A 27,742-nucleotide genomic window follows, 5' to 3' on the forward strand; every position below is an offset into this window, starting at 1 on the left:
TTATGCTAATCCAAGTCATTATCTGCTCTGCTGAAAAGAATATTTGTAGCGAGCAATGATGACAAAACATGTCTGAGAATGAAAAACTCCTCAATGGATGGATATGCATAGAAAGTTTTCTCTTTGAGGAGAAGTTCTGAAATGCAAAAAGGATTTTCAAGGGAGAAAAAGTTACAAGGTCTTTAGTAATCCTACACTAACAAACACACTATGCCTGTTGTGATTATAACATAATCGCCTGATCGTGATTATTTGATCAGCACTTAAAATTCAAATTAAATTGTTAAATAAATGTCAAAATGTTATAATCATGACAACCCCAACTCACAAACTCGCTCTTCTTCTGATGTAACGTCCTAAGAACTGTGCCCTTCTGTGTGTGTACTTGGAAGTAAGAGAGCAAAAGGGATTCAAAGGAGGACTAATTAAGCTGTAGTCATGCATTCGAGCTTTAGACACTAAGGCTCTGTTCACACTAACCATGTTTTATTCAAACCATGTATTGAGTGTTGGTTGTGAGTTATTGAATGTGTAGTTGTTGTTAATTTTATTTACTTTATGTTTTTGGATTGTCAGATGTATGATGACTCTTTATGAGAGTAGCTAGCTGTCATTGTGTACGATGGAACACTGGCCACAACTAATTAAATTTTTTTTTATTATAATTTTTTTTTAAATGATATATGTAAAAAGATATATGAAAAATAAGTTTGGAAAAAGAAATTTGTCCAGCAGTTTTTGTCCAAACAATTTTCTTGAGGCTTCTATGCAACTAAAAACAACATAAAACAACATCTGCCTTCGTCAAGTGAAGCTCTAAAAAGCATGTAAATGCCACAAGGAGTCTAAGCTGAACAATATTATGCCTTTGTACAGCAAAAGGGCATTTACAGTGCCTGAGCTTTTGGGAAGAATGGGCCCCTAAATGTTTCTTGCTCCAAACAAGTCCTTATTCTCAACACTCTCTCAAAATCATCTGTAAGTTTGTGTTTATAAAAAAATAAATAAAAAAAATAAAATAAAAACATAGCTCAGACAGTAAAGCATGGTGCTTTCAAAGCCAAGGTTCAATACCAACGAAATGCATCAACTAATAAAATGTATACCAGAATGCAATGTAAGTCGAAGAAAACGAAGCGAACCAGTGTGTTTCATTTTGAACAAAATTAAGTTATTTTGGAGTTCATTTTGGGAATTTGAAACTGCTTACCAAAGTAAACTTTCTATATAAGTTGGTAAACACCTTTGAACTATTATTGGTCCATGGCGATTACATAACAGATGTGGAAATCCAGTCTGGTTCATTTGTTTTGTTCAGTCTGTTGAGGTCAGACATCTGTGTGTAAAAGCATGAACACAATGGAGAGCTGCTTTATAACAGAAACTGAATTTGTAATTATTATTGAAAGAGACTGACACTGTTTGGTCAAGTTTAATACTGTAAAGCTGCTTGTTTTGAAGCAATCAACATCTACTATATAAAGTGTACCACTAACAGTGTACCATGTACAACTGCCATGGTATTTCTTTCTACCACTAAATGAAGAACGAAAAGGAACTTCACCTTGAGTATATCAGGGCCTTAAAGGGCATCTATTCTGCCCTACAAAGGCAAAAGACCTTAACTCGCAAGAGTGTAAAACTGAGAAAAATGACTTTAAAGATTTTTACTTGTCCAGTCAAATTAATTATAGGTAGGACACTAAAAATTATCTACATTAAAAAATTGTGAGCTCAAACTTGTTTTGTAAAGTTAATGTACTCTGCCTTTGCATTGTCTGCAAAACGTGAGAAGTCACACCAAGGCAAAAGCCAGTAACTTCCACAATATCAATATCTGGTTGCTGATCACCATTTACAAAAATGTTATAGTAACACCTGTATAAAATCTAGTGATCATGGGCTATCGCATATAGGCTATTGAATGTGAGTATTAAAAATAAAAATTGTATTTATTTTTTTTTGACTGTAACAAACAGACTAAAAGTTAAACATGTTAGAGGATACTGTGGATACCAATTTATTTGCTATGCTCATTGAAGTAAAAGAATGCTAGACATAGCCTAATGGGTTTTATATTGACTTGTATTAAATAGCCTAAACTAAAAGAATGACTTGTGGATTGATGAGAACGCCAGCAAGCTATAATGCTCAGAATGCTTGTGGATTAAACATCTCTGATGACGTTCATCGCCATGGATTGATTTTATCGGGTTACAAGAAAAGGTAGGATATGAATTTAATTGTGAACCGTTAGTAGACTACTGTTTTTATGATTGATCATGCTAGCTACGGCATTCGAGTCCACACACATCCAACTAAGTGACAGTCTGGTGAATAATCTGCATTAAAAAAAGAGAAAAAAATATTGAAAGGTTATTCATGATTACATATTGCTGCCAAGGTATCTAGTCTTTACAGTGCTTTGTTATATGGAGCTGTTTGGTAGATCGCGATCTATCTAATTCGTTTGTCTACACCGTAATTAAAATGGGGCAGAATTTAATGTAACTCAATTTGAGCGTTCCAAACAAAGTGAAAGCGCCGTAACTGGTGTTATATGGTGTTCTGTGTTCGGTGTTATATGGTGACAAAAATCGAAGTTACGGTCTTTGCCTTTGCACGGCAGTATTATGCCCCTTTTTTACAAGATGTAGGTGAACTCAGAATGTGTGGATGAAGTTTCAGCTCAAAATACCTCAGAGATCATTTATTATATCATTTTGAAAATGTCCATTTTAAGTGGAAGCAGAAACAGGCTGTTTTCATGCATGTATATTTAAATGCAAATGAGCTGCTTCTACCTGCCCCTTTTCCAGAATAGGGCTGTGCATTTATAGCTATATACACAGATATACACTTTTCTGAGTACACACATCCGAAGTATGTGCACAGAAAGTGGCTGTCACATGGCATACGAGTACTGAACTAAGATCTCTTTCATAATTTATTGCACTTAAACTGTCAAATCCACACACGTTTATGTTAAAAACACACATAAGTTACAAAAACACAGTCATTTATTTCTGTGAAGGTAAACAGTTGGGAATTGCATTTTTATATTAGATCGGTGTATTAAGTGAGAGCAGCGTAAAATATAGTATCTACTGCAAATATGAGCCAAACAATAAAATAGGGCGGGGTCTCTGCTAATATGGCAGTGTCCATCAACAGTCGTGGGCGGGGTCTGAAAATGTGACGTCATTTTGTAGCTTGTTCGGTGAAACTGCTTATAATTTATGGGGATTAAAAAAAAGGAGCAGGTAGATTTTTAACATTATAGGGTGGTTGTGTACACATGCACTGCCAACAGATGTATGTTCAAACAACATTTAAGGTGGAGCTACTTTCTAGGAGAATTAGCTTCTGGTCATGCAATATAAACATAATTCCTGCAGGTGCAATTTATTCAATGTAAAAAAAAAAAAATCACTTTAAGGACAGTTACTTCGAAACCGCGTTTACCAGATTAACATGATTAAAGATCATGTTTTATACATCTGTGTGTGGGATCCAGCTTGCTTGTGTAATGAATAAAACTGAATTGTTCTGTTTATCTCCTCTAAATGGCCCTGCACAGTGTCTGGGACGTGAGGGCTAAATTCGCAGATTCAGCACAGAAGAGGGAGCAGATCGCCATGGTGCTGCTAATGCATATTGATGACTGTAGGTCCCCGAGGACCAAAGTGACTCTGACTCACAAAAGAGGGCGTGGGTTTAAATTTAACAGACACTTCAGATGGACCAATAGTGCGTTGTCACAGAGAACTCACACAGAAGGCCTCTTCACATTCATTATTAGAGCTAATATAATGACATGAAGGCGAGACATTATTTTGACTGTTGCTTTTTTGATGTTGGGGACACTGGCACCAATAATGAGGTCTGATATGCGTGATTATAATAAAGATAATACACTTGAATTCATTACTTCCATGCGTCCTGTCATTTTTTTAATCTACAGAATTACTCACAAGAAGGAGAGGAACAAATGGTATGCCCGGAGCAACACAGGCAAAAAATACAATAATATTCTGATTCTCTGCAATTTGCTTTCATCATATTACATACCCCACTCATAATTCAAATATGTTCTCTATTAGTTCTGGAGTCGGTAATGATATAAAGGCAGTGGCGAAACGTAAGAAGAATGTGCTTTATGAGGAACTAGCTAATGCATTTTCAGTGCGAGAGGAGGAGAAGTAATCTTTTATTGATTGGGAGAGTGTGGCGGAGCTGGGCAGAGGAAGATTTACTGCTGGGCTGGGTTCATGAAAGCCTTGGAGAGATCCAGCAAAGAGCTCTAGCTGGATGAGGTGGCCGGTATTGGGCCAACCGTATGGCAAATAAATAAATAATGCCTTGTTAATGGAACAGCCTTCAACAATGTACACATGATGTAATATATATCCAAAGCATCCAACTGTTGCTCTTAGGGAACCTGTAAATTTTTTTTTTATATTTCAATATATTTATGTCTTAGACATTAAAAATATAAAAGTGAAGGTAAATATTGCAATATAAACATATATTTTAATCTACAGTATAAATATTTATATTGCAGTTTCTACCTATTGTTTTATATTTGTAATACCTGGGAAAATATTCACAAATATAAAAATATCTAGCTAAATACTGTTATTTAATATATAGGCCTATATTTATATATTATATTATAATATATTATATTATATATTATAATATGTAATTATATTATATATTAGGGTTGTAACCGTACACAGAAATCACAGTTCGATACGAGTTCGGTACAACAAGAATTTTTTTTTTTTTTTTGAGAAGGTAGTGGTGCTACATACATGTAGCATGAGCAGTTGTTTTTGATTTGAATTAGATTGTATAATTTCTAGATTTAAAGCAAAAACAGAATGGTCTGACTTGAAATAATGCTGCATAAGACACCTACACAAAACAAAAACAGCAGACAGACTGAATTAAAATGCAAATGTATTCTCTGACAGTAGGTGGCGCTTATGGAACAGCAGCGTATGTTGTGATTATTAATTTATTATTTATTATGTGTTGTGTGGATGGAAAATAAAATGCCATTGAAACATTTCTGAAGACGGTCAGCTCCTCTCAGAGATACATTCATATAAACCCCCACATATTATTTTTCCTATATTTTGAGCATCGCGAACAGTGAGCTTGATCTACCTGATAGAGTATTTACTCCTCTTTACAGACCTCAAAATTCCACACAAATTACATTTTGGGAAATGATAGCAATGCAGTTTGTGTGCAATTCTGGAATAGAGATCGGCCAAAATAAAGCTAAAAACCAGTTCCGGTTTATATACTGATATATAATATATATATACTAATATATATATATTAGTGCTGTCAAACTATTAATCACATCCAAAATAAAAGTTCTTGTTTACATAGTATGTGTATGTACTGTGTTTATTTATTATGTATATATAAATACACACACATGCATGTAGGCCTATATATTTAAGTTTATATATTAAATACATTTATGTATAAATTTTATGAATAGAAATATATACATGTAAATACATGTAAACATGATAACAAAATATATGCTGTATGTGTGTATTTATATATGCATAATAAATATACAGTACACACACATATGTAATTATGTAAACAAAAACTTTTATTTTGGATGCGATTAATCACGATTACTCATTTGACAGCACTAATATATATATAATATGCTGCATATAAATGAAAATAATAAAATATTGCATCAATTTAGCCAAAAACTATTTGGACAACATCTTTTGATTAATCAAACTAGATTTTTACTGGTTTATTTTTTAAAACTAAACATTTCCATCTTCTTGGCTCTTGAATTTATGGTTTCTTTGAGGAAAAAAAGATTTAATAATCACAAAATAATTTAGTCATTTCCCCATGTATTTTTAATATAAATGCACTAGGCCCGAGTATCACTGGTATGAAAATCCAGCCTAATAACGTAATATCACAAGCGGAGGAGTAAAGAGCCTATCACTATTTAACAATGCAGCATAAATTTCAGCATATCACACTAAGCTGGCTGTGGGAGATATGGGAAAGTGGATCCAGGGATCTCAGTGAGTTAGCACTCATACAATCAGAGAATAAACCCCTCAGCCCTAGGATTCCTCTGCCTAAACGACACCACATATCATTAAAAGCACACTTTAGTTGATAATGGTCCGTCCCTCCCACTTATCATCATCCCCTCAAAGGGACCTGATTTGAACCCGGGTCTTCAAACTGAATAGAACTTTGATCACAACTTCATGTAAATGCCTTCATTATCAAAACAGCTCAAAGGCACAAATATGAAGGGAGACTGGTAATACTTGCAGGGCCCCTTTTGATCACTTTTTTTCATGAGCGATCTGTAGCATCAGTCTCTCTGATCCAAACATTTATCTAAAACAGTCAGAACTAATTAAACTAAACACTCCTCAAAAGGCATTGGCACACAGTATCAAGTCATCAGAGAGGAAGAAAGAGATAACACACTATTACTCACAAATGTACTGTAAGATGGAACAGCCACAGAAACGCTCCGAGGTAATGTCACTGACCCTCGTAATCTGAGGATATGACAAACGGTGGACGATCTGAACACTCTAAAATCCTTTATGGCTGTACAACACTAAGGCCCTTCTAAAGTTCAAAATCAAACTGTTTATTATTCAGTCCTGTTCCTTTAAGCCAATTCCTCTGTTTTCTGATGCATGGAGGATGGAAAAGCAGACACAATGGCTGACAGTAAATGGGTTCGGTACGGGTCAGTGACACCGCAGAGACCTGCACAATGTGCAATTCATGGTGTGAAACAACAAGCGAGTGATGAGAAACAAAGATCTCCCTGATGATTACACTGGGTTTTGCACGCATTCAAATGACCACTTTATGCAAGACCACACGAGGACGGGCAGTGAGTAATTAAAAAACAAATTCAGGAGGAACTGCAGTCTCCTGGTATCTTGCAACTAAAGCCCCTAAAATGAATGTCTATGCACCAAGTCAACCTTGTGGGTAGATTTTAGGGATGTCAGGAGGATGATGCTTTAGTACCAAAATGATACTAAAATAAACATAAAAAATATATATATATATTTTTAGTGTTTCATTTTTAAATGTATCAGTCTTTTTTTCTATTTTTTCAACAGTATGAAATTTTAATAATATTGAAAATATCAAATGATCATTATCAGCCAGAATTTTAATAGCCGTAAAAATGGATATGCAGCCTGACTTTTTAAATATTTAAATATATTTATAGTAAAAAAATTTAAACTCTAAAATGTCTATATTTTTAGAAAGTAAACAACATAAACAAATGCAAACAAAACAATACATTTATGTCCAAAATAGGATATATGCAGGGTTATTACAGTTATTACAGTTAACTAAAAGTGAAACTAAAATTAAAACTATTTTCAGAACATTTATATTACTTGAAATAAAATGAATGAAATATTTAACTATAATTAAAAAATAATAATTAAATACAATTTCAGTTAGTTGCTTAAGCAAATTTTCTAAATGATGCACTAAAATAAAAAAAATCAATTAAATTAAATAAATCTAATAAATTAAAATAAATAAAGAGAGAGAGAGTAAAACAAACTACTATAAATAACAAAAACAGACAACAAAAATACAAACATTTCAAATTTAAAAAAAAAAACATTTATTTTAAACTAAAATAAAAATATTATTTTAATATTTAACTTGTTAAAGCAACCTGTTTACTAGCATATTCGTTTTTGCTGTGGTATCAAACCTGGTATAGACAATAATGGTACGGAATGCTAAAGGTATAGTATTGCAATAACAAAATATTATAATAGTATAGTGGATTTACAAAGAACTACACACTAATGCAAAGGTGGTAATGAGTTCCTTAAGTAACTTGCAGATTAAATTTGTAATTAATTAACATGCAAGACACCAAAGGCAAGAGGGATCTTCTGAGAGCATTTGGAGCAGATCCAAATCTTAGGAGGCCATCTATCCCTCCAAACGCTCCTTTCATCCATCACCCAGCACTGCACTGCAGAATGGCCTTCTGGGAGCACTCTCCTGATTTCTATCTCACTGTCTCTGACAAACACCCGTCCCTCCCGACCTGCTCCTTCCATCCGGCTGGAGGCTGGCCTCCTTCCAGCAGTCAGGGTCTTAATGTGCGATACGCATGCACAAATAACTTAATAGCTATATTAGCAGAGACACGCAGAGTCCAAAACATTTTGGTTGGTTGATCCATCACTGTCCCTCTTTTGCCGTGCACCCACGGGAACAATTAGCCGTTAAATATGTACATGCTTTAGGAGAGAGACAAAAAGATCTGCACTCTGGGAATTCCCAGGGCCAAGACAGCAGATAATGTGTGTCAATACGTGACCTGTGATTAAAATGGAATGAGGTGAACAGGCAAGGTGTTCTATCCAAGGAAGACACCTAAAATGACAAAGGCAAAATGGGATGTACATTTAAAGGGCAAGTATTATGCAATATTCACTTTTACATGTTGTTTGGACATAAATGTGTGTCGGCAGTGTGTGTACACAATCACCCTATAATGATAAAAATCCAGCGCTCCTTTTTTTTAATCTTCATATCATTAGCAGCATCTCAGAGCAAGCCGATCACAGAATCTGTAAAGTGTGACATTACAATTTACAAGCCCCACCCACGATTGTTGATTGACACTGCTGTAATCTAGCCGAGACACCGCCCTAAGTGAGCCGCATACAATCCGCCATGTTTATCTTCACGCTAGAGCATTTAAAAGCAGCATTCAGGTAAGAAATGTCTCCTTATTAAGGCTATAGATGCAGTCCAGAGCAGTGAGTGGTTTTCTTTAGAAGTTACAACCTGTAAAGGCACTTCTCTATTCTGGAAAATGGGGCGGGGAGCAGCAGCTCATTTGCATTTAAAGAGACATGATCTAATACAGCGTGATTCTATTTCCACTCAAAATAGGCATTTTCAAAATGATATAATAAATGATCTGTGGGGTATTTTGAGCTGAAAATCCACAGACACATTCTGGGGACACCTGAAACTTATATTACATATTGTAAAAAGGGCCATAATAGGTGCCCTTTAAATCAGTATCACATTGCATATGTAATTGTACATTTCCCCTGTGCCTATTTAGATTACCTTTGCTGTCACTTAACATTAATCTTTAAAAACACTGATAATTTATTATCACTCTTAAAGAATCTTATTTTTAAATAAAACGAAATTTGTAATGTAATAAATTTACATTTTAAATAAATTTCACTTTAATTTATTAATAACATTATTGCAGATTATTTTTAAATTATTAATTTAATTAAAATTTTTATATTTATATTTATAAATGTATTTGTTTCTAATATAATTTATTTAAAAAAAATAAAAATAAAATAAAATATCAACCTTTACTGCCAATAGTATATTAAAATAACTATTTTCATATCAACCACAATAATCAGTGCATCCCTACTGAATTTATTAATTAACTATTAAATTTATACATTTAATTTATTTATATTTATTCAAATTTAACTAATTCTAACTTTTGTTTTCATTTTTAATTAAAATTAATAATGTATGTAAAATGTAATATCAGGCTTTACTGGCCATAACATGAAAATAATTATTGGCTTATCGTAATTACCAGAATAATTAGTGCATCCTTATTAAATTAATTAATCATTTAATTTAATTTAATTTAATTTAATTTAATTTAATTTAATTTAACACATTTTATTAAAATTTCTGTAAAATACTATTTAAAATTTTAATAAGAATATATATAATGAAATAAAATGTTTTTAATATTTTATATTTTATAAACAGCTTTTAATATTTTAAAAATAATTATTGGCCACTATGAACATGGAAAATATCTATTTTTACATTTTAGACTTTTGTTTGTACTATCCCTTTAAATGAACAGTTGCCATCATGCAACAAAATGCTCACCACACATGACGCCCAGCATGGAGAAAAGACATTTAGACAATTAAACTGCGGCAGCAATTATGTGACCAGATGCCAAGAGCTGGCACTGAACAGATGCCAGGACGCCAGGGTCAGGAGCCTCAAAAGAAGCGCAATGGAGTTTATTAAATTGACATTTTAATAAGGTACACAAAACCACCACGTTGAGTTCATCAAAGAAATGGAAGCTGAATAAGCGAGCAGACACCTGTTTTATCAGCACGCTATGCCTGACACAGTCAAACTCAAACAGCTGGCATTTCATGTCCCACTTTTCCCTTTTTTGCCTCAATTACAAACAGCCGTGTGCCCAAAATGTCAGACAGGATTAGAGAAGGAAAGGTCAGACTAGGGACGGGGGTGTGAGAATGAACACTGGTAATTCTCTGATGGAAAACGTCTCTCATACTGTGCACTTTCCTCACAATGTGTCTGTAATAACTCTTTTCCCAGTCCAACCCTCACAGCCCCACAACGCTCTGCTCTGCCCCATCATACATGACCGAGCATGTCACCACTGACGCATTTGGACGCAGAGGCGACGCCCTTGACGTGATTTTCACAGACAGCCGTGCAGCTCATAGGAGCACACAGTAGCTGTCTATCACCCGTCAGCTGCCATTCAGCTCTGAGCCTGTGATAGGATGAGAAAAAGAGCACTAAGATTGTGCTTCAATGCATTATGGTGAAATACAGCCTAAATAATGATGCATAAATATTACATTTTAAATTTTAATTGTTCTGAAATAAGCAATAAGCAAGTCAGAAGATGCATTCCTGCTTAGTTTTTTAAGCGCACTAGCAACAGTGTCAGGTATTTTTAGGACTGTCAAAACCACTCCAGTATACTGAAACATCCGCTCCCAGACAGCATCAGCTGCTCACTGGATTCATATGATGGAAATGCCATCACCTTCTTAAATGTACAGTAAGCAATGCTAGTTGTTCTGAAATTTCCACTTCACTTAGTTACGCCTGTTATTTCTGTACCCTGACCTACGAACAGACCGTCATCGTTAGCAAAATTGCTTATTGTATGACAAACTAACCCTAGTGATACAAGCTGAACATGGCACTTTTATGCTTTTTTTTTCTGCGTCCCACTCTGTGCACAAAATTACTGACCTCTGATTGGCTAAAATAATCTTTTTTATTATTTATTATTATTTAGAGTGCCTAAATGGTCAAAGTGTAATTTTTCAGGACACTGAATTCTTTGAAACCTGATTAATAATAGGGAGATTTTTCAAGTGTAATTCTATTGAAAAAAAAAAAAAAATTCATGATTTTCTCACCTTCATGTTGTTTCAAACATGCAAAGAAAACAATTTATTCTCTTCCAGGTTAGTCTCTGCCACCACTCATACCACGATGCATATATTTTGAAGAACGCTGGTAAACCAACATTTTGGGTTCACATTGGCTTCCACTGTATGGACAAAAAAATAAAAATACAATGGACGTCAATGGGAACAAAAACAGTTTTGTTTTATTAGAGTTCTATTGTATTAGGGTTCTACTGTGCAGAAGTTCTATTGTAATTATATTAAGACAAAGCTTATTATTTTAAGATATCTCTTAGTTGTCTTTTTAATTTTTGTCTTTTAGGGGGGGTTTTTCTTGGCTAAATCTGGTACAGTTTATGTTGATAGTATTAATGCGTATTGTCTGTGATTAAATAGCAATTAATAATGGTATGTATTTTTAAAAGCTACAAAAAAAGCACAAGACAAAGTCTTGCCTATTGGTCGACAGCAGTTATTTGCAGAATTATCATCTTTATGTGGGTTGTGCATCGGCACGTTTTGAGGAGTATGTGTGGCTGTCAGCTACCATACTGGTGTGGATATTCACTGTACTTCAGAATCACAGATTCTACCTCCTTGAAGTATAAGAATTTTCACCGGATATTGTCATATGAACAAGTAACATGTCTACCACTTTTGTTCTGACCAACTGAGAAAAAAGCATTACATTACATCGCTCTACCAATGGTGATTAAATCTAACGATCAGCGACATGCTTGTATTTCCCAGGGAAACCTATTAGTACCACTCAAATTAGAAAACATTTTTACAAGCTTACCGTTGTTAATCAGGCTAAGGTACGGAGATAGTTTTGAACACTGGCTGGTTATGTACTTGCTCAAAAATTGATTTTGGATAATTTTTAACCAAAAAAAAGTTATGGACTGCAGCTTTAATAAACACCTGCTACATTGTAGTGTGTGACCTTGTAATCATGCTGCAGGTAATTAAGTCATCAGTGTCCCAATGTTTAGTGGATCAAGGCCTTTACTAAAGCACAAAATCATGTTCATGATATACTGATACATGCCATAAGGAAATGAGGGACTGGAGTCAGAGTGAAGCAAAATAAGCAGAGAGGGAAAGAGAGACAGACAGAGCATTAATATTACGCTGACAGCACCACGGATGAGAATATCATGTCCAGTCTTATTAAGCTAGCCATGCTCAAAGGAAAATGTTTTCACTGTAAACACCACAGTGAAGCACATCATCTCAAAAATATCTAAAAGACCTTTAAATCCCAGGCAGTCCTGAGTAAATGTAAATTCAACATACTACAGGGATTATTACACACATAATAGAGATAAAACAGGAACAATGTTCCTTCACAGCGTGTGCTTTTTATTTCCCTGAAGGGACTCATACAGTAGGTCTTGGTATCGCCCTAGTCCAAGGTTGGGCCGTATGGAAGTATATGTGTAGCTAAATTAATTTTTAAATGTAATATGCAACATGACAATGCAATATGTAAAATCGCAATGTATTTTTGTATTTAGAATTACATTTTCCCATACATATGTGCAACATTTAGTGCAAAATGAAAATGAAAATTCAATTATATAATTTAAATTTGCCATTTTCTACACTAGTTTTAACATGCAAATTAAAAACATATTTTTAAAAGGGTCTTATGATGCTACATGCACTTTTACAAGATGTTTGAACTGAAATGTGTGTTGGCAATGTGTGTACACAACCACCCTAAAATGATAAAAATCCACCCAGTGTTTTTTTTTTTTTTTTTATCTGCTCAAATCTTTACCTTTTTTTTTCAAATTGAGCCGATCTCAGATGCCTGCCTATGTGATGTCACAAAACAGGCCCCTCCCATGATAGTGTGATTGACAGTAGCATTTCAGCACAGATTGGACTGGAGTCTTACCTTAGACCAAAGTCCCTTTAAGACAAGAATGACTCTTAAGTGATTGGGGTGTATGTAATAATGAGCATAGCAGTTGTCATTTACTCCCAACATCTGAGCCACTGAAGTCGCAGTGGATTACATTTGTTTTTGAAGAGAATGCACCCCTGATCTACATAAATGCGTCACGAATCATTCGTGATCCAGCTTCATCTACAGAAGTGGGTTTAAGGTTTTTTTTATGAATGTTTGCAAATCTCCTTTCCTAATAATGTGCTAATTAGCAAGTTTCATGATGAATATGCCACAGCTAAGGTAAAAACATGCCACAGCTAAGGTAAAAATCACGTCATCAATCACGGTGTCCGATGGCTGTAATCAGTGAGAGACGTTGTGGCAGGAGCATGAAGTTTAGGTGCCACAGAAGACACGCTATTTTATGGATTAAAAGTAAAAGTGAAAAAAAATATAAGGAAAAGGAAGTAAATAAGAGTAGAATAGCACTGTCTGTTTGCTTACAGTATGTGCATCAATTGAAGTGTATACGGTGAGAGGTGAAAATCGTTTGGTAAATGGTGAATATTGACCTATTGTGTATCCTGTTGCCGAGCCCCGCCTTGATGTAATGTTTGACAGGTAGAGGGTGTGCTCGCCTTGGAATGCATTTTCAAATCCACAATGACTTAAACCAGTGATCCTCAAATCTGGCTCGCGAGATCCACTTTCCTGCAGTGTTTAAATCTAACCCTAATCAAACACACCTGAGTTTGCTAATTAGTGTCTTCAGGATCATTAGAAAATCACAGGTAGGTCTGTTTGATTAGGGTTTGAGCTAAACTCTGCGGGAAAGTGGATCTCGCGAGCCAGATTTGAGGATCACTGACTTAAACTATATTCATCGCAGGGTATTTAATGAAAATGCAGTTGAAACGTCATATATGTAAGTGACAATGCATTTAAGAAAAATAAAAGACATTTGAATCACCATTTTGCAACCCTTTTGCTGCACCTTTGGCTCAGAATACATTTTGAAATTTATACTGCATTTTGCTACAATTATCACGTGGTTTTATGATGAAAATGCAATCTCAAGTGTCCTACCCCTTAGTCTAATTGCGTTTAGGAAAACAGCATTTAAATGATCATTTTGCAACAGTTTTTATTTGGACATGTTAAACATATCTAATCAATTTGGGTAATACATTTTAATTTTGCAACTTATAAAGCTTTGAAATATGTTTTTAATTTGCATATTAAAACTAGTATAGAAAATTTTAAATTATAGAATTGAATTTTCATTTTCCGTTTGCATTAAATGTTGCACTTATGTATGGGAAAATGTAAATTTAAATACAGAAATACATTGCCAGTTTACATATTGCATTGCCATTTTGCATATTACATTTCAAATTGAATTTTGCTACACATATGCTTCCATAGGGCCGAGATGAAACAACCAGCTTTTAATTCCTCCTCCCTTATGTAACAATAGTGCTAATTCAGCCATGAGTTCATATCTAGGCCATGCGAGTCTGCCTGGCCTTACAGAGCCGGGAGCATCAGAGTGTAGCGGTGGGCTGCACTACTGCTGAAGCACATTTAACAGATGAGCCGGATCAGAGAAAAATAATACATGTACATACTGCAGCACACAAAATAAATAGGCTAAACAAAAAATTTTTTAAAAGTACAAATATTATATTATATTATATTATATTATATTATATTATATTATACTCACTACTTATACTACTCACCAAGGCTGCATTTATTTAATTTAAAAATACAGTAAAAACATTAATATTGTTAAATATGATTAGAATTTAAATAACTCTTTTCTATTTTAATATATTTCAAATGCAATTTATTTATGTGATGGCAAAGCTGAATTTTCAGCAGCCATTACCCCAGTGAAACTTTTTCTTTTAGGATTCTTTGATGAATTTAGTCAAAGTATATCTTTTTTGTAACATTATAAATGTTTTACTTTGGATCAATTTAGTACAAAAAATACAAAATCCATTAAAATAAATAAATAAATAAAATGTCAAAATATTAAATATTTAGCTTAGAGGTAAGGAATTTTGTTTTTTGCAAATTTTTTCTCATTTTTTTACTTGGCTTGCCAAAATTTTCACTGTTGAAGAAGGGGGGTTGGTGGGATTGGAAAAGGTCCCAGGACTCAAATTTGGAATGCCCGAAGCACAATGTCGCTACATGTTCGCGCGCTGCCCACAAGGGTATATGTGTTTTCTTGTATTCTAAAAAAAAACTTATATGACCCTGTAATTTTAGATACCAGTCAAATTTTATATTTCTTCATTCCAATTTTGATACCACTGCAAAAACTTCTAGCCTAACAACTATAGAGTTCAAACATTATTGAAGATAAGTGAATAGTCAGTAAATAGAAAACATTTTAAACAAATTAAACAATGCTTTAGATTTTTAGGATTGTAGGTGTTCAAGTACAGAAACTGAATAATCAAATATAAAATAACATTGCATTTTCTTGACTGTATAGTGTATATGTATATTTTCTGTTCTTTTCTTTTCTTTCTAGATTAACATTAAGGACACCGGCAGCAGCTGGTAAATTAGGCAATGTCACTTTAAGACACCATTCACGGATACTACTGACACACATCTGATTTCTTTCTCAACTGTTACGTTTACTTACAAAATAACTCACTGTTTTCGAAGGAAATCTGAGTGTGTCTGAGTGAAAGTCTCCCGTTTGATGTGGTCGTAAATACATTCTGCATCTAAATAAATGCAATTCTTGTCAAGAAAAAATAAACAGAAGCAACCCTAGACCCACCCCTGTGTTAACTGCATTAAATATTTTGAATTCGTAAAACTAAAAAAAAAAAAAAAACTTAACTGCAAGTGTTAACACATTAATTTACAGCACTAATATATATATAATATATATATATATATATATTATATATATATATAAAACATCCCATACACACACAGAGAGACACATATATGCATATAGTACTGTAAGTGTGTAAGTGTAATGGCAAAATGCAGATCCCAGATCAAGAGCTAAATCCATTTTCATTTCACCTGATCCTTCATTTTTCACTGTCCTGCCCAACTAGCGGCACTCATCCCTCTGCATATCTACACTTCTCTCCAGTAACTCCTCTGGTCTGCCAAGTTCATCTCCTCTTCCTGCCCGGCACGCTGCCATCGCCTCATGCACACCTTCCACAGCTCTGCGCCAGCCAGCACTTTCAGACTACTTGCAGTCTCTTTCTTTTGCTTGCTTTGCAGAAAAACAGGCTCATGCAACACAACAGATCATGGTTATTTATTGTCTGCTCCATGCCTCCATTTCACATTGGTCCCGCAGACAGCAGTACTACTAACACTTTAGATGTTTGGTGATGCACACCACAAGCAAGCATTTCCTGTACTGATACTCATAAGCATGATATTTCACCAGTTTTATGCTAAATTATATTGCATATATTGCAGTTTTTGCATTACAAAAAGTGTCTCTATGTATTTTGCACATAATTCAGTAGGAAAAGTTGACATAAGCAAACAGGCTTCAGGTCATCAGGTCATTTCAACATTCCAATTGACAGCTTTACTGCACATCACCAAAAATCTATATCTGTCACTTTGATGTGCCTTATATATTTAAAGGTGCACGTTCTGTATTGCTCAGTACAGCCATTCACACAGATTTGTTTTTTTTTTCTCCTGGGCATCACATGTGTTGGCGGGGTGAAGGGAGGTGATGTGTGCATTGAGATTGTTGGTCATTCTGACAGACACTATCTGAGTATAGGTGTTTGTTCAGCTGCTGTCTTTTGCCTCCAATTGTGCTAATCTCTTCCACCAATATTCATACCATCACAGTTGCTATGATGCTGATTACAAGCCCTATATATTTGTGTCCAATGGCAACAGCATCCACGTTCATTACAATCAGTGACTTGAACAGCAAGATGGTTCTTTCAGAAAGCAAAGCAATGAAGTTCCCAAGGACACAACCTTATCACGCCGTTTCAGGACAGAATTAAACTGAACAGAAACTGACATGACAGACAGTTCAGGGGGTTTTACTTCCTTTAAGCTTGTTTTTATCTTAAGTCGCTGTAAATTGTCATTCACAACTCATTGTGCTTCCGCAATGTGACATATTTCTGAGTGAAAAGGGATAAATGAGACAAAAAAAAAAGGTAGGGCAGGATTTTTAATTAAGCAAATTTATCATTCATGTAACCGTTGGGCATGGATTTAACAAGGACAATTTGATTCCCCAAGAAAATGCATGGAACAGGAACATGCATTTAGTAGAAAAGAGACTCAATTTTGATTTCATATTGACATTAATAAATTAAAGCTGGAAGAAGAAAAAAAAATCAATGTAATCATGTCCTGGCGTCCAACCAGGGCTATGAACCGGTTCAAGGAACGAAAACGAAAACCAGAAACGAACAAAATTTTGACAGGAACAGAACCAGAAACAGAAATGAAATAATATTTTATCGTTCCGAACAGAATCCAAAATTTGAAATGGCCATTAACTGGTTAATAACATTATTTTATCGTTCCATTTAATATTTGAAATTTGCTGTCAACCAACGTCCTATGCAAATGTGACCCTGAAGCCAACGAGTGAAATGTCCGCTTAGTTGTGAACTCATCATGGGTAATGTGTGAATGGAGAAAACAGAAAAACTATAGGCTTACATAAAAAGGAATATAAGCAAATACACTAAATATATTTCACTTAAATCATATTGACAAATTAACGTAACAAAAGAAAAAATGTGCTAAATTACGGTTCATTGTGACACATTCCAAAGTTTTCGGAAAGGAAAACGAAACAGCAGAAAGTAGTTTTCTTTATTTTGCCAAAGCTTTACAGTTTTAATTATTTTGCAAAAGCTTGACAGCTTTGAATAATGTCTTCTGCATAACCAGCCAGCATTGGTAAAGCTTTGGATATTGTGTTTTGCGTGAACAGACAGCATAATTTTGCTATATTGAAGCCTGTACATTATCGGAATATGTGCGTGCGTTCACACACAACGTGTGACGTGTAATGTACGAGTCGAAAACGCTAGGCACGTTAACTTTCACTTCAGCGCAGAAAGTGAGGAACTAACTGATCTCTGCTTCGTTAAAGTTTGCACATATTTGTTTCATCGCGAACATTGATCTGCCTTCAAAACACGCTAAAAGACATTAGTTCTGTCTTTTGTTCACACAGCGCTCGTTCTGGGACCGAACCCGGCAATGTTACTAGGTCCCCGACCCGGGATCAACCCGGAATCAATCCCGAGACGTGTTTTCGTTCACACAGAAGGTGACCCGGCAATGTTCCAGCAATTTTCCGGGTCCAACGTGCAGTGTGAAAGGGGCTTTATACAAGTGTTTTTTTTTTTTTTTTTAACATTGCAGCAAACATTTTTAAATATCTTAAAAATGCTTTGATGTCTTTAAAGTGTTGATAGATTTTTATTTATTTATTTATTTTGTTTGTTTAGTAGCCTACATTTGGTCAAAATCTAGAAAAGATTCTGTACTATTGGCTGTGACTAAGTGCAGGGGGTTATTGGCTAACGTTACCAGATCTCTTTTTTTCCTTTTCTTTTTGAGTAAAGAAAACACTGTACTTTATTATTATTATTATTATTATTATTATTATTATTATTATTAGTTAAATTATAGGCAAAGAAAATTAAAAATAAATAAATAAATAACGTTATTAACTGGTATTTCTTCCACCCAAACCAGTTTTGGAACGGTAATAATATCAGAGGAATTCTGCTCGGAGTGAACCGATTGATTTTTTTTTTTTTTTTCAAGCCCTGCGTCCAACAGACCAGGAACTTGCATTTAGTAGGGGAGTAATTTAATTTTTATTTTGATTTTTGTATTTGGGATATCTGCCACATTGCTCATTTTCTTGTCATATTACACAAATTGATTTTGTCTAAAGTGATCTAGTCAATATGATTGCTGTTTCTGTGAGTTCATACATCCCACCTGCACTGAATCAATACTCTGCTCCAGCACAGAATGAGAGAAAAAAATTCATTAAAGTGCAAATGTTCCCTGTGTGTAATTTTCCTCTCTTCCTGCATTTGGCCCATTAGCGATACGCCGCCGACCGAATCGGTGCACACACAGTTACATGAGCGTTGACCCTCACTGGCTTCACAGGGGAGCCCACCATCCAGTCTGCATGTGAAGGAGAGGAAGTAGAAAAAAACTCTCTAATGAAAAGCTTGCTGTAGCAGAAAGTACACCGGTGAACAGCTGACTGCGCTCTGATTCGGCTTAATAACCGCATAAGGAGAGAAATTAAGACAATTAACTTCACACATAATGCCATCAAGCGATACTCACAGCAGGGAACACATGTGATCTTTTGGTCTCCAGTGATGTCATCTTTTCTTCATGAGTGCCTCATCAAACTGACGAGTCATGCGCTGAGTTAGCTCATTCTGACAAACCGGGTTTGTTAATAAGGCTTTATCATGAGGGAATTACACAGTTTGTCTCAGGCAAAAGGACACATCAATTCATTCTTAGCGGTTTGGCTGTCTTTTTTTAATAGGAAAGGGCCTTACAAAACCTGTGCAATATTCATTAAGACTAATATTTAAAAACACAAATTTTAATACTAAATATTTTGAATTACATATTTAAATATATATGATATATTAAAAATACTTCTTAAATTATGTTTTAAAGGAATAGTTCATCCAAAAATTAGGAGTTTATTTCTTCATCAGAACAAACTTGGAGAAAATATGCATTACATCATGTGCTCACCAATAGATTCTCTGCAGTGAATGGGTACCATCAGAATAAATTCAAACAGATGATTAAAAACATCACAATAATCCACAAATAATCCACAAAATGAAAAGCTGCGTGTTTGTTAGAAACACGTTAGAAATGTTCTATCAATATGTTGCTTTCTACAGTACAGTGAAAAAGTATTCTCATCTGAATCAGGAGAGAAATATGCACAGAACAAGCACCATTTACATGGAAAAACAAGTTATTAATTTTGATGTGAGGTGACAGCAGGTGATGGACTATCTCCTTGGAAGAATAGTTATTATGGATTATGGACTGGTATTTTGGCCAGAAGCAATGGTTTAAAGTTAAAATGCTTTAATTATGGACTTGTTTCTTACAAAAGTTTTCTCTTCACAACGCTTGAATTGTTTGTGTAACTCTTTTAACTCTCATTCTGATGGCACCCATTCACTTCAGATGATCCACTGGTGATCTATAGACAAAGTAATGTAATGTTAAATTTGTTCAAATCTGAAGAAACAAACTCATCTACATCTTGGATGGCCTGAGAGCCAGTAAATGTTTAACAAATTTTCATTTTTGAGTGACCTTTGGTCCATTAATATATAATAAATTTATGTTAACTCTTTCGCAAATCTTAATTTTTCATACTGTATTGTGTGTGCACATTACAATGTTGTAATGTTGTAATGTCTAAATTAACTTTTCACTAAATTCACGCTTTTTATTTTCTTTTATTTAGGCAAAATAAAAATTTTATATCTGACAATTATCAGTTATTAGCCATAACATTAAAATAATTGTTAGCCTTTCGGTATCAGACAAAGTTAAATACCCATTCACCTAAATAAAAATAAAAAATCTTTACACCATTTTGATTAGACAAAAAATATATGGTTTGTACAAATTAGAGGTATCTTAAGACTAAATGTCACACTGACCCTACAGCCTCAGTTTCACAGCATTCATTTTCTCTACTTCTGCAATAATCAAACAGGAGACTAGCTTTGAAATTTGGTACAACTTATACTGTGCCATGATCTGATGACGGCAGCTACTAAGGCCATACCTCACCTGCAGTGAACATGAGGGTCTTCAAGCCACCAGCATCTGCTCATGGGAAAAATAACATGGATTGAGTGAGAAGGTCAAACCGCCTAAAGTGACACAGGTTACCATGTCAACTCAGTGATAGTGAGAGAGTCATTAGAAAGGCAGTCTCGGTGGGTCGTGTCTACATCTCCAGCAGAATGACACATTCAACATCGCCCCTCATTGAGCTTACTGCATCTCCGCTCAGCTCCCTAGAAAAACACTCCAGGTGCTGTGAGAAGCCTCAGATGAAGACTTTTTTGCACTGGATAGTAAGAGTGGCTATTTTTGGTCATTTTGTCTGCTCTGCATAGGGCTGCACAATTAATAGAATTTCTGATCGCAATTACAATTATGGATGCCACAAATCGTTCAAAACGGTAATTAATCGTTCAAAGTCCACTTATGTTATTCGGTGTGCTTAAGATGTGTTTTTTTACTTTCTACATTATATCTTAAGGGTTTTTCCCATTATTTTAATTTTAGTTTTAGTATAACTTTTTTATAATTTAAAGAAGAAACCAATCCGATGTATAGTTGACATTTGAGGCTTAATACTATAGAAAAGCACTAAAGTTTTTCAGTTTGTTTATTTTCATATAAAAATCAAACAATGGTATAAACATCATTCAATGTAAATTGTGATAATCGTAATGAATAATTGCAATTACAATTTCAAGGGAATAGTCGACAATTATGATTTTTGTCATAATCGTGCAGCCCTAGCTGTGCACTGCGTAATTGTTTATATACACGTTGTGGCATACATCATTGTTTTTTCAGCCTCTTGTGCACGAGAACTGAAAAACCCAAAAATGACAATGATTTGATGTGCGATTAATTCGATTAATTAATCGCCACATCATGTAATTAGATTAAAAATTTTAATTGCTTACCAGCCCTAATATATATATATATGTGTGTGTGTGTGTGTGTGTGTGTGTGTGTGTGTGTAAATCTGAATATATAGTTATAAGCCTCAATATATAAATGTAAATTGTGAATATATAGAAGTAAATCTGAATATATAGTTATAAGCCTCAATATATAAATGTAATTTGTGAATATATAGAAGTAAATCTGAATATATAGAAGTGAATATGAATATGAATATATGAGCAATATCACATGAGTAGACATGAGATATTGCAGTATATCGGCATGGCTGTGATTCAGCCGTAGGCACGAGGTACCAGGCCGTGATAATACTGTATACCATGATAAAAGCATTACCAATTAATCGCAACATAAAAATTTTATACCGTCATATGCCTAGTCTATAACTTACTTTGGTTAAAATTTCTCAATGGTAGTGTAAAACAACACCCTTTTTACCTTGTCATAAACAGCGACCCGTTGCAGTACATGTCCCTTTAAATGCTAATGAGGTCTGCTCACCCCGCCCCTCTCTTCCGTGGAGTGATGAGCCGTTCTTTGAGAGACTGTTAACTTTAGCCACATTCGCCATGGAACTTGCTAACATTATTAGGAAGGCGATCTGCAAAGATTCATAAAAAAACCTTATACTCACTTCTTCTGGAGGTGAAGCTGGATCATGTACGATTTAAGTAGATTCAAACATTTAATCAAAATTCAACTTACTCAAAACATTTTTTTAAGAATTGGTTACCATTCACTGACAAAGCAGTCTGTCAGATTTGGACGTGACAAACTGTGGAGATGAACAGCAATCAGCTAAGTGAACAGACACACATATTCTGTATAGCCTATCTCCTATTAGACACAAATGGCTAAAGCTCCTGGGGTTTATGATCAGCATCCAAACCACATACAGTGGAGTCACACCATCTCTGGTGTCCTATAGTGAACCACAAACCAAAAGCCCAAGCTAGAAAGCTGTGGAAAAAACATGATCCACCCCAGGCTCAACAGGAGAGAGATGATGAATGCTATGAGGACACATCTTACACAACACAGCACTGTGTGAGAAGACTGTTCGTGCCCCTTTCTCCCGTTCTCACTCTGACTTTCACTCACATTCTCTCTTGCTCTCTCCTAATATAGGAGGCAGAATGTGGTTTCTCAGTAAGTGGGTTATGTGGAGCTTCAAATAGACATAGCCGACAATGGGGAAGACCCAAGTTCATTCTCCATGCTGTCTTCAACCCTCTCAAACTTCTCTGAAAAGCAAGCATGTCAAGACAAACTATTAGAACACTGTTATTACTTCATGAATATAACCAAAGTAATTTACCTCTCACAACTCTGGTTCAATTACATGTCTGGTGAAGAGGTGGCTTCTATTGTTTCTGAAATGGCCCCTCTTGATATTGTATTAAAACTCTTCCCTGGACAAAATGGAAAATTGCTTCATGCTCAAATATGACCATAAATGATTCTAGACTGACAAATTTGCACACAGAGCACATTGATATATCATATCATACGTTGTTATGGCTGAAAATGCATTTCTATCATGATAACTCTCAGAAAGTTTAGCATGGTAATATACATGGAAATTTTAAATTTGGTCTTGTCAGAAAATATCTGCTACACTGCTTAGGGCTGGGTAAAAAATACATTAAATTCCCCATTTTAATCATTCTAATTTTTATGAAATGAATACGATACTGATGGATTTCTGGGCTTTGACCATGGTAGTTCCTTTGCTGTCTATGGAGGCTCAGAAAGCTCTTGGATTTCATCAAAAATATCTTAATTTGTGTTCAAAAGATGAATGAAGGTCTCAGGGGTTTAGAACGACATTAGGGTGAATAATCAATGACTGAATTTTCATTTTGGTGTGAACAATCCCTTTTAGGTAGACTGTCTTCCCATAGCTCTTTGAAGTTTAAAATTCAGTCAAATTCACTAGACTCCAGATACTAAGACAATCAAAAGAAAAATCCCTTATATACTGTATGTAAAAAAAAAGTAATTCTGTTAATAACTACTTACAGTAACTTAAAATATGTAATCAACAACCTTGACTGTGTCATCGGCTACAAATCTTGTCAATAAAATAATTGACAATACCCAGCACTACTTTGTATTGACATCCCAACATTTCCTGCAACAATGTGTCATTAGTAGACAAGGGTAGACAGAATGCAAGGTGTCAAGGACAAGCAGAGAAAAAATAAAACAGAAAGATAGAGCACTCAAGAGACATTGTCTCACTTTCACTATCTCATCTCCAGCTCTGTCTAGATTTAGTGTTGTTTTTCTCGCTTTGACACAGAGTATATGCCACATGAAAAAGGGGTATGAGAATGGCATGCATGTAAATTGTGTTTTGTTACAAGTTGCCTGGAGAAATTCAGATGACACATCTCCTGAAATTAATTACCTCCACTGCAGCCTCATCTAGCCTCGAAACATCCAACTATTATGTCAGGGGTTGATAACCCTCTTGAAATTAAGTTCCATTTTTAATTTGTCTTGTTAATCAATGTGTCAACTCTACAAACAAAAAGCAACAAAAATCAGACTAAACTTCAAAGGTGCCTTCACAAGTAGCATTGCACAACTGTTACTTTATGTACTTTATTATGTAATCATTTATAAAATATTTCAATTATTATAATATTATTTGTTTTATTATTAAACATAAATAAATGTTTTTTTTTTCTAATTCTTATTAGAGGAAACATTTAAACAATAATTCTTAGATCTTATTCTTAAATAATGCATCATGCATGCTATTTTATATGATTGTTTAAATGTTTCCTCTAATAAGTTTAGGTCATTAGGTCAAAATACTGAAACCAAGAAACATAACTAAAGGTCCTTGCACACTTAGTCCAAAATTTTCGTATGCGTTTTTTTGTTTTTTCCCCATTCGTCATATTTTCCAATCAAAATACTTGGTACAGATGCAAAAACACAGAAAAACGAACCTGGTCCAAATTTTTTTTTTAGAACAGATGAAAGTTTCAGAGGCAGTGTGTAAACTTGATTGACCCAACGAGGTCATATTTATTTTTTAACATGCAAAAATTTCAGAGGAGAATTTTGGATTCTGTGTGCAATTACCTTAAGAACACAAGACAGAATTCCTATAGAAATACATATATAGTATATTATATTCATTCATTACACACAGACTGATATATTTCAAATGTTTATTTCTTTTAATTCTGATGATTATAACTGACAACTAAAGAAAATCCCAAATTCAGTATCTCAGAAAATTAGAATATTGTGAAAAGGTTCAATATTGAAGACACCTGGTGCCACACTCTAATCAGCTAATTAACTCAAAACACCTGCAAAGGCCTTTAAATGGTCTCTCAGTCTAGTTCTGTAGGCTACACAATCATGGGACAGTTGTCCAAAAGACGACCAATGACACCTTGCACAAGGAGGGCAAGACACAAAAGGTCATTGCAAAAGAGGCTGGCTGTTCACAGAGCTCTGTGTCCAAGCACATTAATAGAGAGGCGAAGGGAAGGAAAAGATGTGGTAGAAAAAAAAGTGTACAAGCAATAGGGATAACTGCACCCTGGAGAGGATTGTGAAACAAAACCCATTCAGAAATGTGGGGGAGAGTCACAAAGAGTGGACTGCAGCTGGAGTCAGTGCTTCAAGAACCACTACGCACAGACGTATGCAAGACATGGGTTTCAGCTGTTGCATTCCTTATGTCAAGCCACTCTTGAACAACAGACAGCGTCAGAATGGGCTAAAGACAAAAAGGACTGGACTGCTGCTGAGTGGTCCAAAGTTATGTTCTCTGTTTAAGGTAAATTTTGCATTTCCTTTGGAAATCAGGGTCCCAGAGTCTGGAGGAAGAGAGGAGAGGCACAAAATCCATGTTGCTTGAGGTCCAGTGTAAAGTTTCCACAGTCAGTGATGGTTTGGGGTGCCATGTCATCTGCTGGTGTTGGTCCACTGTGTTTTCTGAGGTCCAAGGTCAACGCAGCTGTATACCAGGAAGTTTTAGAGCACTTCATGCTTCCTGCTGCTGACCAACTTTATGGAGATGCAGATTTCATTTTCCAACATGACTTGGCACCTGCACACAGTGCCAAAGCTACCAGTACCTGGTTTAAGGACCATGGTATCCCTGTTCTTAATTGGCCAGCAAACTCGCCTGACCTTAACCCCATAGAAAATCTATGGGGTATTGTGAAGAGGAAGATGCGATATGCCAGACCCAAGATGCCAGACCCAAGAATGCAGAAGAGCTGAAGGCCACTATCAGAGCAACCTGGGCTCTCATAACACATGAGCAGTCCCACAGATTGATCAACTCCATGCCACACCGCATTGCTGCATTAGTTCTGGCAAAATGAGCCCCAAAGTATTGAGAGCTGTACATGCTCATACTTTTCACGTTCATACTTTTCAGTTGGCCAAGATTTCTAAAAATCCTTTCTTTGTATTGGTCTTAAGTAATATTCTAATTTTCTGAGATACTGAATTTGGGATTTTCCTTAGTTGTCAGTTATAATCATCAAAATGAAAAGAAATAAACATTTGAAATATATCAGTCTGTGTGTAATGAATGAATATAATATACAAGTTTCACTTTTTGAATGGAATTAGTGAAATAAATCAACTTTTTGATGATATTCTAATTATATGACCAGCACCTGTACATATTCAGTTTTATCTAACAACTGATGATTTGCTGAAGTACTTTGAGATTCATTTTAGGGCATTACAGTTTGAGAAACGTGCTGCACTGTTCTACTGGTCTCTTTCGTACAGAAGCAGCATACAATCATGTACAGTCCATGACATGAGAGCAATCTAAAAGTGGCTCTATGGCCAACCTGCACACTTCTCCCCTTTAACAACCAAACTAAACACCACCCAGCATTTCTACTCAACCCCAGAGAAAAATATAATCGCACAAGCTGATAAAAATCCAATCTTTTCCGAACCCCACCCCCAGCTGTAAAAGCTCAGAGTGACGTTCTCGGAGAGGAGGTTTAAAACAGCTTTACAATCACGTTGTGTAAGAACAACCTGAGCCGCATGATGAAATCAGTCAGAAAGGTTACACCGCCACAGAGAGCCCCTCATTTCATTTTCCCAGGCTTTTACCAACACACCACACACGCACTTCTCTCAGTGGAGTGCGGAGCGCATGTTGACTGATGACCCCCATGAGGGCCACTTATGTAGTGCATAAAAGCACGGTGGCCCCCTAATGGGCCTGAACAGCTCTTCTCAGCGACAGTCGTCATTGACAAAATTATACACGTTTAAAATGGGTAACTGCCAATCAAATAGAAATGAAAGGAACTGAATTTGAAATGATTACCATTTAGCATTGGTGGAGTTTAACCATTTTAAAATAGTATATGTAATTACAGTCAAATCTGAAATCAGACTGATCTCACAGCTCATACGGTATGATGCATGCAACATTACAAAACCAACCAATGTGCTTCACATATATAAACACAAAAACAAACTTTTACAGCATTTTGTCTAAATTACAGTAAATCGACCCTGCACTGAACCCAAACGTTCTCTGATAATAGGCATGTTACAATGAGAAGGGATTTAGAATACTAAATTACATGAAATGGTCATTTACAAAATAACATTCACTGGAATTTCATAATCTCACAAGATTTATACAGTTAAGCCAGGATAGCATTAAAAGAAAATAAGCACAAATCAAAACTAATGTTGCAACTAACTGAAAACCTGGTGCATTTGTTCTTGCGCACCATTTGTAATGAAACTCGTTGGACAACACCGGTGT

At 35.1% G+C, this 27,742-nt stretch overlaps 1 protein-coding gene across 6 annotated transcripts in view; it reads right to left on the bottom strand.

Annotated features, from left to right (window-relative positions):
* Positions 1–27,742, bottom strand: part of usp54b (ubiquitin specific peptidase 54b) — a 103,439-nt gene that overhangs the window by 74,602 nt on the left and 1,095 nt on the right. Inside the window, exon 1 of one of the 6 annotated variants that reach the window (XM_042735538.1) lies at positions 6,515–6,722. The exons of the other annotated variants lie outside the window; for them this stretch is intronic. The gene's annotated coding sequence lies outside the window, so the exon portion shown is untranslated. Of the gene's footprint in view, positions 1–6,514; positions 6,723–27,742 lie in introns of those variants that run through there. 6 annotated transcript variants of the gene reach the window in all.

The sequence above is a fragment of the Cyprinus carpio genome, chromosome B12, assembly GCF_018340385.1.
Source record: "Cyprinus carpio isolate SPL01 chromosome B12, ASM1834038v1, whole genome shotgun sequence".
Lineage (NCBI taxonomy): Eukaryota > Metazoa > Chordata > Actinopteri > Cypriniformes > Cyprinidae > Cyprinus > Cyprinus carpio.